The 16,508-nt window shown below is 45.2% G+C and overlaps 1 pseudogene; it reads right to left on the bottom strand.

The window, feature by feature from the left end:
• Positions 1-801: 801 nt before the first annotated feature.
• The window catches only part of LOC111973721 (C-type lectin domain family 18 member A-like), a 31,484-nt pseudogene continuing 15,777 nt past the window's right edge, over positions 802-16,508 (bottom strand).

Raw genomic sequence — 16,508 nt, 5'->3', positions numbered from 1 at the left:
TCAGCCGTACCGATTTTAATTAGAAAACGGACAGAATGATTACATTTTTAATTGAAGCTGTCATTTTCAATTAAGATATGAGGTCCTTGAGTGGCCCTCTCATCTCTCCCTCCATTATTTATTCATTTATTGGCACACTCCCTCACTTTTCTACTCCTCTGCCAGATCCCCTGCTCCCCTCTACCTCTCCTCTTCCCCAGAGCTAAAGACCCGTCTCATCAGTTGACCAGGCGCACCTCTTCACTGTAGAGAACCATCCTCTCTCTCCTCTATGCCCTTCTCCACCCTTCCTCTCTCTCTCTCCAGTCCACACTCCTCCCTCCTCTTATCGCTTCTCTTTTCCCCTCCCATCTCTGTTTCTGCCTCACTCTCCGCTCCATYTTTTTGCTTCCTCCCTCACTCCTCRATCTCACTCCTTCTTTCCTTGCTTCTCCCCGTCTCCTTGTTTCTCCAATCCTTCTCCTCCACATCCCACTTTCACTCTACTCTCCTCGTCTATCCCTGTATTCCTCCCACTCTCCAACACTCCTCATCTCTTCATCCTCCCCTCTCCTCCCTCCTCTCCGATAAATAGTTCTAATCAGAGGGCTGAAGAGATACATTAGCCTCTCTGGCATGTCTGTGACGAGTCCTGTCTCTCCCCGCCTCGCCATCTTTTCTTTCCACACACACAAACACACATACACACACAAACACACACACACACACACACAGCATTCCAAGTTAGACCACATTTAACAGAAGAATGCTTGCATCTGATTTTATTTTATTTTGATTTGATCGGAGGCTGACGATGATTTCGTATCCTCCTTGAGGCCATTAAGTGTTTATAAATCAAATGCAAAGGAAGATTTTATTGGGATGAAGTAAACAGCAGGTCAAATCCATTATCTTCACAGTAGAGGCTCATGGACATTCTGAAATGTRCWRAATMTCCATAAAGACACTGGGACTAAACYTTGGAAAAACAYAAAGTCATGATAGATGCTCATTAAAATAAATAGATMTTARACTTTYCTTATGAGAATTATGAGTTCTATGAGTTGCAACGAGCCTAGTCTGTCTATCATGGCTTAATATCATCAGGCAGAACTAATGCATCTAAAGCAAACCAATCTACTCTATTTCCCATGTCCCACTCCAGTGTTGTTGAATGTCTTGGCCTGAGCTGAACACGACCCTTTTATAAAGAGTGTGGTTAGAGGTCCCATCCAGGTTAGCTGCTGTAGATTCTGCGGACGGGTGATGCCATTTTGAGATGAAACCTGCAGCCGTAACGGAGAACATGTAAACAGAGGGAGAGTAGGTTAAATGGTTAATAACAAGACAAAATGGTCACTGACTGAAAATGTACTGTTCCTCCTCCCTCCCCGTTATCATCCGACCTCTTCCCCTTCCTCCCCGTTATCATCCGACCTCTTCCCCTTCCTCCCCATCCTCCCCCCTCCTATTGCCAGACATACAGTAGGTAGAGTGGGCAGTTCTTTTCTCTCCATCTTGTGGTGAGGGGGCTCTCAAGAGCAGCCAGGGCCATTCTGTCCTCACAGCACAATGCTGCTTTCTCATTAACTCTTATCAAAGTTCATCTGGCATCCAAATGCAATGTGCCGGGCGCTCGGTCTGCAATAAAGAGAGGGAGAGAGGAGTAGACAAAGACAGAGGGAAGAGAGAATAGAGAGAACATGTTCCCATAATGTAGATAAAGGGCTAAAAGATATTGGTTTAATGATGAGGGGAACTGTAGCGTATTCACAAGCTCCCTTTGAATAGATTCAGTTATTGGTTTGGGCTAAAATTAGTTAKTGTTCCTATTAGGCAGTGGGCCCTYATAATTCTCTCTCCCCATAACCATATAATTGGCTTTGTGTGTATGGATTTGCAGGTCTGGGAAATAAATGAGAAATGCATTAGTWCCTTGGAGAGAAATAAAGATGCAACCTRATCAACCTATCCTATAGAGTGTTTCTCTGAGCAGTGGTGTGCTATTTACTCTTCAACTAGTTCTCCCAAACACAATGAGGTTATACAGGGGACAAGGGGTTCACATCTGGGTGGCTCTCGGGGGCAACACTGGGGCGGCAGGTAGCCTAGTGGTTAGAGCGTTGGACCAGTAACCGAAAGGTTGCTAGATCAAATCCCTGAGCTGACAAGGTAAAAATATGTCGTTCTGCCCCTGAACGGCATTTTAAATAAGAATTTGTTTTTAAGTGACTTGCCTAGTTTAAATAAAGGTTAAATAAAGGTTAAATAAACAAATAAACAGTCTCTGATGCTGGCCCTTAATTTGGCAATCAGGGCCATTGATTGGTTGGAGAATCCACTCACCTGGTGTCTCAGGTCTTAATCAGTTAGTAAAAGGTAGGGATGAAAACAAGAACAGACTGCATCCACCAATAACTGGAGGGACATAGGTTTATGATAACTCTATAGGCCTTGTCTGCAAATGTCTATCCCCTACCATCAACCTCCCCATAAGAGTCGTAATCAGACATCCCTCTCTCCCCCCCTCGTTGCAGGTGGGCATTGGAGCCCTCATTACCATTGGAATGTAAAAGGCTTTAATTGACTACTGATTGCAGCCTTCAGTAGCCCTGCTGCTTTGACATACTTATACACCCAGAGAGAGAGATGGAAAAGCTGGGAGAGAGAGAGAGGGATGGAAAAGGTGGTAGAGAGAGAAAGGGATGTAAAAGGTGGGAGAGAGAGAGAGAGAAAGGGATGGAAAAGGTGGGAGAGAGAGAGAGAGAGAGAGAAAGGGATGGAAAAGGTGGGAGAGAGAGGGATGGAAAAGGTGGGAAAGAGAGAGGGATGGAAAAGGTGGGAGAGCGAGAGAGGCAAGATAGAGGAACAGAGCGAGTGAATATAACAGAAAAAGTAATAGAAGGACAGAGAGAGAAACACCTCCAGAATAAATGAGCCATAGCGGAGGAGAGGAGAGGAAGGGTTGGGTCTGAAGGGGAGCTCAGTTATCTGTGGGCTCTGAGTAATTGGCTCTATTGTTGTGGCTGATTATCAGCCGCTGGTTTAACCAGACTAATCTGGAGCTCTCCTCCCTGCTGAAAGGCCCACATATCTCCTCCACATGCCGCCAGCTACACTACCACTACGCTGCTATTCAGGTACTTTATTCTTCTTCTGTGAAAGAGAGCAGTGAACGGCGTCACCATTTTTACCCCTGGCATCCTCCATGGTGATTCACACGGTGCTTCGTTGTGTAGATAAATATCTGTAGGAATCAGAGGAGACTGTCTGATCCCATAAACACTACACAGGAGCGTTTAATCATGACGGATGGTGTCTGTGGGAGGGGATCCATGCGCTCGGAACCGCAACCCCCCCCGCTGCATCTGAAGTGCCACAAACCCAGATATTACACGTGTTCATGAATAATCCGAATCCCGTAAGTTATCAAACTCCGCTGAGTTCTGCATCGTGGCATGAGAACTTCCTTTTGCTGTGTGCTGTGAGTTTGACAATGCAGCGACGAAGTGCTCTCAGTCTGGCTCCGTCGTACGGTGTGGTGTGCTGTGTGTGTGTGTTGTGTGGTGTGGTGTTGTGGTGTGTGTGTGTGTGTGTGTGTGTGTGTGTGTGGGTGTTGTGTGGTGTGTGTGTGTGTGGTGTGTGTAAGAGCTGTGGGTTGGGGATCGCTGCTCTTCCCCTGCTCCTCTTTATTGGCTTCCTGGCCCATTGGCCTCCTTGATGGAGAGTCATTTAGAGACTTTCCTCCTCACACACAACAACAGTAATTGTCATCCTCCTTCCGCTCGCTGCCAGGGAGAAATTGCATTCCTGTTTCCTTACAATGGTGGGTCGAGGGGGACTAGGGCAGTAATATCACTGTTATTACCATGACAATGAGAGCTATTTCCACGTGGCACTGTCTTCATTCTGAGGCGAGCTAGCGTGCGCACTTATAGAGGGCAACCATAGACACAGCGGGCTGCAGGCGGCCAGCCACGCTAAACTGGCTCGGGATGGGGCTCTGTCTCTGCACATGGAGCATGGGGCACAGTAACCCACACACACCCATAACACACCCCACACCCCACACCACACACACACACACCACACACCACACACACACACACACACACACACACACACACACACAACACAACCACACAACACTTCGCCACAAGCAAGACACCACTCACACAAGTACCATTTCACCGCCCACGATCACCGGCAGGCCCCCATACAATAATCATAGAGTTCATCGAGGTTAAGACATGGGCAAACACACTCTTTCTGTAACATGCATGATACACACATACAGTTGTATATCCAGTGCACGCTATGGCTGGGCGATCACATTCATTTGGTTAATTCAAATTTACGTTTTTGCGCGATATTCCAAATGTCTGTATTACATTTTCATTTTAATGAGCGTTATGTCCTCTTGTTCTCATGTTGTTTGGTCTCGTCTCCTTGACTCGTTCTGTGCTGTGTCAGAGAGGAAGAGGCGAAGCTAGAGGTTTGACTTGCTCCAGAATCTGTCCAAAATAAACCCAATGCGTTTCTATGGGCTTATTTTGAACCTAAGCTTGTCGCCGTCGTTCCCGCCTATGGGACAATGACTCCCATTGTTAGGGCGGAGACATGAGTATCTCATCATTATATACACATCTCTGGCGGTGTGCACCTTCCCATTTACACACACACCAAGCACCTCCCCCCGCCTCTCAAAACAAAGATGAGATCACTTCTTCCTCTCTGATAAGCGGTTTCAACACGCTATTTGCATTTGAGGTTTGGTGGTCCAACAGAATGGGTCATATGGACACCGAAACACATTGAGACATTATTTTACTGTAATAGAGTAAAAGGTATTGATACTCTTTTTATGTCTCAACTTCTCTTAAACTGGAGTCTCAATGAACATTGATTCTGGAAATGCAATGCTCTGCACAGAATGACAGTGGACAGGCTAACATGCAGTTCAAACAGTTGGAGACGGACAGAAGGATGTGTTCATAACAATTTAACGGTTTTGCCTTGTAAGCTAGCAAATACTGAAGATCCAAGTTGGCTAAACTTGAAATATAAAGATTAGTTTGAGACCTGTGTTAATTTTATATAATGCCTGCTACAATAAGCCAGATCAGTGATTATTGAGAAAAAAAAGCCAGTTAAACTATTTAGATCAAATAATTATATTTAGCCTAGCCATAATTTCACAATTCATTAGATTATTGCTGACTGTTTGAAATGCAGTGGATTTTACCTTTAATTGTACAACATAGCTTAGCTAGAAAAACCTTAAAATAATCTAGATACTGTATACCATGAATCGCTGTAACGTCCTGACCAGAGTTCTTATGTGTTTTGCTTGTTTAGTGTTGGTCAGGACGTGAGCTGGGTGGGAATTCTATGTTTTGTGTCTAGTTCGTCTGTTTCTGTGTCCAGCCTAATATGGTTCTCAATCAGAGGCAGCTGTCAATCGTTGTCCCTGATTGAGAATCATATATAGGTGGCTTGTTTTGTGTTGGGGATTGTGGGTGGTTGTTTCCTGTCTTTGTGTTTTGTCTGCACCAGCTAGGACTGTATCGGTTTGCCACTTTTTTGTTATTTTGTTTTGTATCGTGTTCACTGTTTATTTTGTCATATTAAACATGTTGAGCACTGGCTACGCTGCGTGTTGGTCTGATCCCTGTTTCACCCCCTCTTCTAGTGAAGAGAGGGAAGGCTGCCGTTACAATCGCCCATAAGTGAAAAAAATGGAGATATGATTTTTAGGCCATATCAGCCAGCCCTAGTGCACCCACACACTCTACATGCATACATGTAAATGAAGACTTAGTCGCAGCACACGCATTGTCATACAAACAGTTAGGAGCTCTAAAACCAGTTTCATCTGCATTATGGCAGGCTCGTCTATCACACAAAGACATGAACACAGTATCTACATTTCTCTCTGCATCTACAATCAATACCACGTTATCAGTTTGTTCAATGTAGAGCAGAACAACTCTGAATATGACCTACTGTAAGTCAAAATAGCTCCCTGTATTCTTGACTTTACTGTAAATTCATAGTGATTTCTCAAGTCTGATTGCTGTGTGGTGAATATGGGTGATTGTAATTCCATTTTAAAAAACAACTATTTCAGTAGTTTTGTCTTTTGTACAATCAGCTGTTGAGTGGCAGTGCGGCTACGCAGTGGGCTTGGCATTAACACCACTGATTAATGCAGGTATGGTAAACACACACACACACATACACACACCGTTATTGCTCGTCTTCCTCCTCCACTGCCCACCTGTTCAACCTGGTGACCTTCTCCCTGCTTTGTTCATTTGCATGATTCCACTGCAGCACTGCAGGTTGGTTAATCCCTCTCTCTGCAGCCGACTCCTCCCCTCATCCTCCCACCCTCATTCCCCTCTCCCCTCCTAGCGCTGCCTGCCAGACAGCTGAACACACTCATCCCTGGTCCATAGGGATTCCTGGACACTGTCTGTGATGTCACCTCAGAGACCTCAGAGATGCTCCCACACACAGGAGAAAAACTGGCCTCTTCCCAAACTAGTGTAGAAGGACACACAGTGCCACGTTCACAAACTATTCCAACAAACACTCACATACTAGAAACACAAAAGTTCACTAAAGACCATCACAACACTCTCACAAACACAGAGACCATAGAATTACCCAGTCTGGAAAAATACCCCCACAGCACATTGTAGCAAACCGTTTTAATTCCACTTACTGGAGATGACTGAGAAAGCAAAAATAGTGGTTGTCATGGACACTGTACATTCAGTGCATGGGGAGAATTGTAACATTCAAACTGACAATGCAGGGAGGCAGTTAGGCAAACATCACAAATTGAATCATAATTCAGCTCTGAGAAAAGAAATATCAATACAAAAAACAGTAATAGTACAAAACACAGATTTGTGCTGCCATGGACCATTTACAGTTGAGCTCAAACTCTATGTTGCTTTGGAAGTTCTCCCATTGTGTGCTTTGTCCTGCACTGGTTAGACAGGCCCAGTCCTGACCGGCAACAGGGGATATGTGCAACAAGGGTTGGAGTGAAAAACACTGGATGAATAAGACCAATAAGAGCAGCTTCTGCTTGACACACACCCAGACCGGGGTCCAACGAACGGCCCAAACGACCCACCTCCCCAACCCTTCCAATGCTGTGCTCTCCACCCTCGAGTGTGCCGAATTCATCACGGCCACCTCCCAGGCAATGTGCTCTGGAGCTGTGGATGTACACACACACACACACACACACACACACACACCACACCACACACACACACACACACACACACACACACACACACAACACACACACACACACACACACACACTGTATCTGGGTAATTGTGTGGACCCCTCAGGCTCCCTGTGCTTTCAGCTTATAATTTTATTGCCAATTAACAGAACACATCAATGCAGCTTTACACATTATACCTTCAGGGGGTCCGAGATAGAGGGGAGAGAGTGTGTGGTGTGTGTGTAGGGGAGCTATTAAATCACAGTCAAATCCATTCATTTCACTCTTTGTTGCTCCAATGAATCTTTTGTTTTAGTTAGAGTGCTTGTGTAGAGGAGGGGGTTGAGTAAAAACATGCTCCCCTCTAGTCCAGCTGTGTTCTCAAGTGTTCGGTTTTCACAAGCCTTACCACTCCACTATGAGCTCTGGTCAGGTCCCATTTCCACACAACACACACACACACACACACACAACACACACACAGACACACACAACACACACACACACACACACATCACACACAACACACACACACAACACACACACACACCACACACACATCAACACACACACACACATCACACAACACACAACTCTCTCCATCCTCTTTACTGACCTTCTCTCTACACAAAGGCCTCTCGCTCTAAGAAGCCGTGGTTTTTTCCATCAAGATTAAGAGCTTTTAAACGGTGAGCTGTTAAAAATGTCCAGCAACACTGACTGGATTAGGACGGCCCTGGATGATCAATATGAGATTGCAGAGCTCGCCACCTGCCTAGAACACACACAATTAACCAAAACCAAACAAACAATACCACCCTCCAATTCTGACTCCATCACACTGGTGAATTATAGAGGGGAGAAATGTGTGTGTGTGTTTGGTTCCATTGTAGGCCTGACGTATATCGATCTCTAGAAGGCTCTTTATGAGGAGCCCTGAGTGCCATTGATTCCAGCTGAGTGTATCATTAAAATGTGTGGGCCGTGTCACACAGCCTCTCCCTCATAAACACAGACGGTAAACACTGCACCCAGATCAGGAGTTAGAGCTGTGATGTGTTTATGTGTTCTCTGCTTGGGTTTTATACCGAACACTCACTTTGACTCCAGCATCCCTCAGCAAGAGAGACCAGGTAAAGATTTAGGGTCCTGATGTCTTTCCCTTGCATGCTGATCTAAGGTCAGAATTTGGGGATAGTAAGCTGATCCTAGATTTGTGTGTACTGGTAACTTCTACCGATAGTGTTTGAACTCCGCTCTGTCTGTCAGGATTTTTTACGAGCTGCTGTCAGTCTCTCTTAATATGTTGTCACGGTGATGTCAATGTCCAACAGGTGTTTTAAACCACCTGCAGGTTTAGAGAGTTTTAAGATATATCAGTGAATGCTACATCTAATTGTAATGAGTCTGGATGCAGTGTGAGGACAGATTTCCTTGATTAGAATATCTCAGCATCTCTGTTTCTCTCCACCTCTCTCTCCCTCCCTCTCTTTTCACCTCTGTCTCTTTCTGTCTGTCATAGAGTTGTGTTCTCTCACCGTACTGGCAGATGTATCGGTTGCGTGTTTTACAGCGCTGGTCATTCCAGTTAAAGGCGCTGGATGCCTGCAGCTCCACACAGTTCCCAAAGCTGCAGGGAGAGAGAAACGAGAGAGAGGAGAGAGGGAACACAGAGACATCTGGTGGTCAGACAGAAAATGACAGTTCTGCTTTCAAACACAGTAGCCTCAATGTCCAGGGCCCGTATCAACAAAGCATCTCAGATAAGGTGTGCTGATCTAGGATCTGTCCATATAATCATTTTCATTTAGATCTAAATGGAAAAACTGATCCTAAATCAGCACTCCTACTCTGAGATGCTTTGTGGGTATGGGCCCAGGCTTCTCTCCTCCTGACACAGAGGGTGAGGTGATAATGTTAGACTACGTGAGACTATACCTGTGTTCCACACAGTATAGAATAACCATGATGGTATCAATATGTTCATTCCAGTAAAAAATATAGTGGAGTCGCATCTGCAGTGCCTCATTCCACCTGCTTACTGTAGATTCTGACTACAATAATATTATTTTATGATTATCCATTGAACAAGATGCCATGATAATACAAAGTTCTAATTGTTGTTACTATTATCATTAAGTTGTCAAAAGTTATGACTCTCTCACCCCTGGTTGTCAGGCTGTCCAAATGCGAAGCTGCTGTATGTGGGGATTTCTCCTGAGTCCCAGCGGAAAGAGTCCTTCAGAGGTTTATATGTCAGCCCTGGACACAATACACACAGCCTTACAGGACYCMTATCCTRATCTCACCTTGACACATCTCAATGCTGCTCACACAAACTCKCAAAGTCAGCCTGTCAAKGCTATTTGGCTGTARGTAMAGAAGGACAGMGAAAGTGACGTACCGATCCAGAAGTTGCGTGTCTCAAAGTCGGGGTCTGTGACCTCGTTGCTGGTCTCCAGCTGGCTGAGGTAAAATGTGAGGATGTCCTGAACCTTCTGGTTGTGGATCTGGGCCAGAATCCCCCCTCGCTCCTGGGGTCCAAACAGAAACCACAACATGGGTTACACTCACTCACACACTCTCACAATCTCACACTCTCACACTCTCACACTCACACACTCACACAATCTCACACTCTCACACTCTCTGTCTCTCACTCTCTCTAACCTGACAGCGGGTCTTGGCTCCATAGTAGGTGTCGACCTCTGGAGACACCATGAAGCACTCTCCATCTATCCTCACGTCACAGCTGTGGAAGGGAAACTGCTGCTTCTCTACAGAAACATAAGCAACACACATTAGACCTCAGTAAAGAGACACCAGGCACTGACCATCCATCTTGGCTCAAACTCAATGTACAGACCGCAGTCCATTCTGGTCACAATAAACACTATGACCTTTTATCATTTTGATTTGCNGGCACTGACCATCCATCTTGGCTCAAACTCAATGTACAGACCGCAGTCCATTCTGGTCACAATAAACACTATGACCTTTTATCATTTTGATTTGCCCACCTCCTGCGTCCTCTCTCCTCCGTCCTCACTCGCCTCCTTTTGAAAACATCAAAGTTAATCGAGGAGAGTCGGCGAGCAGAGTGAACGTGGATGAAAATGTGCTTGCTTGAAATGAGATGGTCCTTCTGCAATCGCGCGTCAATAGGCAAATTACGTTTACAGAGGTGGATCCCAAAATAAATGTGTAAAATGATCAAAATTAATGAAGTTAGTTGTGCAAGACATTTTATAGATAAAACAATAAGTAGCATATTGTTTTTAAATGTGTGCATGTTCTTAGTCTCTGACAAAACAAAAACTGATTCAAATGGGGGTGTGACAGATTTCAAAACTCTTCCATGGTAGGATACATGAGTATCCTCGATGAAAGGTGGCTATCGAGGAGGGGAGGACACGCTTCCTACTGACAAATTGACACACTGCTCGACAATATGACCACTTATCGGATTCCAGTTCTAGGAGGAGAGAGGACGGAGGAGAGAGGATGGAGGAGAGAGGACGGAGCACGGTCTTTTGCCCAAACAAGAAAAACCCCTGAGATGCATATGGCTTGATAACACAGTAAACATTGGAATCCATACTGGCTCAAACTAGCAGATACAACTTGAATATAATCAGGCTGAAGCTTAATAGAAAAGAGGGTGCATTGGCTTAGATACAATGATGATAGGAGTCTGGTTCATTCTGGTTTAAAGTAATGGTGTAACAGTAGCACATTGGCTACCTAAACGTATTCCCACCAGGGTTGTGGTCAATTCCATTTAAATTAAAACAGTAAAGAATTGGAATTGGAATTTCAATGTACTTCCTGAATTGACTGGAATTGAAATGGAATTGACCCCAACCCTGATTCCCACACACATACACACTCACCTGCACACTCAGCACCCCCATAACCAACATCACACTCACCTGCACACTCAGCACCCCCATAACCAACATCACACTCACCTTGCACACTCAGCACCCACATAACCAACATCACACTCAGCACCCCATAATCAACATCCACACTCACCTGCACACTCAGCACCCCATAACCAACATCACCACTCACCTGCACACTCAGCACCCCCATAACCAACATCACACACTCCCTGCACACTCAGCCACCCCCATAGTCAACATCACACTCACCTGCACACTCAGCACCCCCATAACCAACATCACACTACCTGCACGCTCAGCACCCCCATAACCAAACATCACACTCACCTGCAACACTTCAGCACCCCCCATAGTCAACATCACACTCACCTGCACACTCAGCACCCCATAACCAACATCACACTCAGCACCCCATCATCAACATCACACACTCACCTGCACAACTCAGCACCCCATAGTCAACATCACACTCACCTGCACACTCAGCACCCCCATAGTCAACATCACACTCACCTGCACACTCAGCACCCCCATAACCAACATCACACTCACCTGCACACTCAGCACCCCCATAACCAACATCACACTTGCAGGAGCACTCCTCTTCCTTGTAGCGGCCGTGCACACACTTCACACTGCAGCGCACTGAAACACACACACACGTCACACACACAGTCACATACAGTATATCGACCATGATGCACCTACAGAGATACCTGAACACACACACACTGCAGAGCATGGCTAGTCAGACACACAAGAGTAATAATGACTGTAGTAGACTGTCAGACTGGTAACACAGCACATAGACTGATACCCTGACAGAATCGTCCGGTGAACCCAGGTCCACAATGACACTGGCAGAGGGGAGATGTTCAACGACCATTGCTGCTCATACGACATGGGTTCCTGGGGGTCTCTGGAACACAGATACAATTTTCTAAATACCTTTGCTTAAAAGTCTTAATTTTTCCATGAATACATTTAGCCTCCAGTTGGTGCTTGTTCTCTGACAAGGCCATCATTGCATGGTAAGTGGTTAAGTGTTGGCTATACTGTTAAACCGGATTAGGTGAAAACCCCTTCACATGACAATACTTTAAGTAGGAAAAAAATACACTTAACGTTTTGGCTCAAAATAGATAATGAACTGTCATCCTCAAAAGAGGTGATACGTCGCTTTTAGTGCACTAAAGAGATTCTAAGAAAAAAATCTGTAGAGAACAGAGTTGGTTGAAATAGATACTACTTTGAGTAAAGAACAGCTAATATGATTAAAATGCTAACATTTTCACTAATTTAAAGATAGACTCATTTATATGACATAGGTTCACAAAATTAACAGCATAGTGGGTCAATTTCCGCAACAACTAACACGGAACCAAAACCGGCTGCGCGTGTGCGCCACGTGCGCTATCGTGCATACATTTATTTTGTCGCCCTACACCAAACGCGATCACGACATGCAGGTAAAATATCAAAACAAACTCTGAACCAATGACATTCATTTGAGGACAGGTCGAAAAGCATTAAACATGTATGGCAATTTAGCTAGTTAGCTTGCACTTGCTAGCTAATTTGTCCTATTTAGCTAGCTTGCTGTTGCTAGCTAATTTGTCCTATTTAGCTAGCTTGCTGTTGCTAGCTAATTGTCCTGGGATATAAACATTGAGTTGTTATTTTACCTGAAATGCACAAGGTCCTCTACTCCGACAATTAATCCACACATAAAATGGTCAACCGAATCATTTCTAGTCATCTCTCCTCCTTCCAGGTCTTTTCATCTTTGAACTTATATGGTGATTGGCATCTACACTTTCATAGTATTACCACGACAACCCGCAAAACAGTTTGTCTTTCAATCACCCACGTGGTATAACCAATGAGGAGATAGCACGTGGGTACCTCCTTCTATAAACCAATGAGGAGATGGGAGAGGCAGGACTTGCAGCGCGATCTGCGTCAGAAATAGAAAGAAGTTCTATTTTAGCCCTTGGCAACGCAGATGCTCGTTGGCGCGCGCGAGCAGTATGAGTGCAATAATTGAATAACATGGTCAATGTATTTTGCGACGCTGCGCGCACGCGATGTGTCCGGTCTGGTCAGACTGTAAGAGCGTTGAAGTGCGAGGCTAAACTTCACCACTGTAACAGTGTGAAGCAAACCCATGACCATGCGCAGATACTCTCACTCATCACAAATCTGCGTGCTGCTCGTGGCAACATAATATCACTGAGTCTACCTTTAATGAATGAGAGCGTTGTCTATAGGGGTCTCACCACACAGTCCTCCCACATGGTCCCAAGTCTGAAGCAGCCTGACATGGAAGAGGTGCAGAGAGAACAGGAGAAACCAGCCACATAGGGCACCACCAACCTCCCATTGACCTCCCGTACCCCTGCAGAGAGACATATATCACACACACATGTATATGTACACACATGTATATGTACACACACACACACACACACACACACACACACACACACACACACACACACACACACACACACCACACACCACACACACACACACACACACACACACACACACACACACACACACACACACACACAACACACAGCACAACACCACACATTAGGTATATTAGTAGTGTTCTTACCCAGGGAGTATGCACAGACAATAGCTCAGAGAGCATCACCCCTCAGACACAACTGTCTGGCACAGCCCACATTACTGGAGGTGGCCCACACCAACTACAGCAGAGAGAGAGAGCAACAGAGAGATCGACAGAGAGAGATTGACAGACAGGACAGACACACAGACAGAGTTAGAGAAAAACAGAGTGGGAAAGGGAGTATATTGGCAACACAATGTATTGGCAAGTGGGCAACACAAACTCAGTCACGCCAATTACTCAAACTGAATTAAGAGTTGAATTGAGACTTCTTGTTTTGTCACAAAGTTACTTAGGGTTGCTGCACAGTTGACAGATCCAGWACTGTTAACCATTACCTGTGTGTAGTGTTGGCAGGTAGCATTCTCTCTGCATTGCCCACTCAAGTACATGAAGTCCCTCCCTTCCTCGAACCATGAGTCAATGACCTCAGCAAATGAAGTTGTGGCATGGGCTGAGTGATGGGTGTTCCAGCCAATGTGGCGGAGCTGTTGGTCCTGAGGAGAGGGGTCTGTGTGGCAAGACTCCGCCCTCTCCTGGGCAAGTAGAACCAGCTTCTCACTCCAGTCCTACAGATATGGGGAAGGGGGAGAAGACAACACACACACACACACACACGCACGCAAGCACACGCACACGCACACACACACACACACACACACACACACACACACACACACGCACACACACACACGTTTAAACTAATACAATGGGGAACAACCTTCCAATGACTGAGGGTGACAGACCGACTTCCTCTCTTTGTGACCTGAAGGGCTCTTTTTCAGGGACACATTTTGCTTTTGGGACACTCCCCATGCCAGGCTCTCCATTTGGCCTCCCATTGTTAATGTTCACTGACAAGGTTTCTTCTGAAGACTTAGTCACAGAGCTCTGGAAATCTATAGCCTAAAATGGATACGGTATTTGGGCAGGGACTGATGGGGAGATCGATAAAAAGACAGACTGTGTGGGAGTATGGGAGGGAAATAAATAAATAAAGTTGGTTGTATGAGCACAGACCATGGCATAGTGACTCTGCTGTTCGGCCAGCTGACCATTAGGTCACTGAGTATACTATCTCATCCTCATAGACCTTAAATAGATCAACAACAGCAAGAGTGCTATCCATCGCTAAAGGCCAGCACAGGCCATGTGATGGTACCTGATCTTAAACAAGACAGTCCTAAAGAAATTACACAGTCAGGATGGTGAACAGCAAACACCCTGGGAGGCTGAAAGGTGATCTCTGCTTTCAAAGCTGGTGCACTTAGGGCAGGATTCCGGCTAAGCAAGGTGTCCTATGACACCTTGTATTTGTATTTATTATGCCAAGGCAGCAGCTACTCTTCCTGGGATGCAGCAAAATTAAGGCAGTTATACAATTTTAAAAACAATACATTCACAACACACTGTGCCCCCTCAGGCCCCTACTCCACCACTACCACATATCTACAATACAAAATCCATGTGTACTTGTGTGTATAGTGCGTATGTTTTCGTGTGTGTGTGTATGCATGTGTCTGTGCCTATGTTTGTGTTTCTTTACAGTCCTCACTGTTCCATAAGGTGTATTTTTATCTGGTTTTTTTCATCTAATTTTACTGCTTGCATCAGTTACCTGATATGGAATAGAGTTCCATGTAGTCATGGCTCTATGTAATACTGTGCGCCTCCCATTGTCTGTTCTGGACTTGGGGACTGTGAAGAGACCTGAATTTAACATGAGATCCTCTAAGCTTTACAGGAATGTGGTTCTGAATATTAACAGCAACACCATTGGCATTTCTGTAAATGTTATAACCTTGTATTGCTGCCACTGTATCAAAGGTATTGTCAAGAACCTTGTTACTTAAGCTACATATATTAATGTGGGCTATTTTGAGCACTTTTCTGGGATGCTTACTTGTTTTCATTGCTTTACTTAGCAGAAGTAGATATGCTCTTGTTATTTATGTTAGTGCAGGGTGAGATGCACACAGTGGACTTCCTACTAGGGCACACCGGCTCAGTGCTAACAGTATAAATCTGGTTCATAGGCACATGATTACTGCATACAATAGCTGTAGGATCAGCAGAGGCAGTTAGAGGGACATCAATTAGGTTACTTACATTGTGTCTTCCAATGCCCCTGGTATAATATACATTTGACATTATGACGACTCAGTGTCACAATGGTAGGGATTAACTGAGCTGGGCTTTGGGTCATTAATAAGTAATTGTCTCAACGCAGCCTGTGAAAGGATCCAGGAACCCAAATGATTTGGGTGTATCCCATCCTCCTTATAAAACATGTTTTGTTTCCAAAGGGTATTGAAATTGTCAACAAAAGTTACACCCATTGAGCTTCTCTATGTCTCTCCTCTCACCATGAGACATAGACATAGACACTGGTGGACTGGGATGTAGGGGGAGAGAGAAGTAAGGGGAGTTGGAGAAGGGGTCATGGAGTGTAGGGGTAAATCGGGGGTGGGGAGTAGGGTGCCAGAGGCGGGACAGTCTGGACGGGTTAGTGTCCTTTAGTCATGCCCTGGTCTGGTGAGAGGTGTGTGTCTCTAAAGTGGAGGGATCAAATTAAATCCCAACGTCACACACCTATTAACATTCTCTCCTCTCCTGGCACAGAGCCTGCTACAACATAGACAGACTCACAGGGTTATGCTTAAAGATACAGTACAGTCAGAGACATGATGGTCCTGTCAGTATCAAGTACTGAGTTGGGATATCCGCCCAC

The sequence above is a fragment of the Salvelinus sp. IW2-2015 genome, linkage group LG15 (genome assembly GCF_002910315.2).
Source record: "Salvelinus sp. IW2-2015 linkage group LG15, ASM291031v2, whole genome shotgun sequence".
NCBI lineage: Eukaryota > Metazoa > Chordata > Actinopteri > Salmoniformes > Salmonidae > Salvelinus > Salvelinus sp. IW2-2015.
Note: the sequence above shows the minus strand (reverse complement) of the source record. Positions and strands in the feature narration are given on the sequence as shown.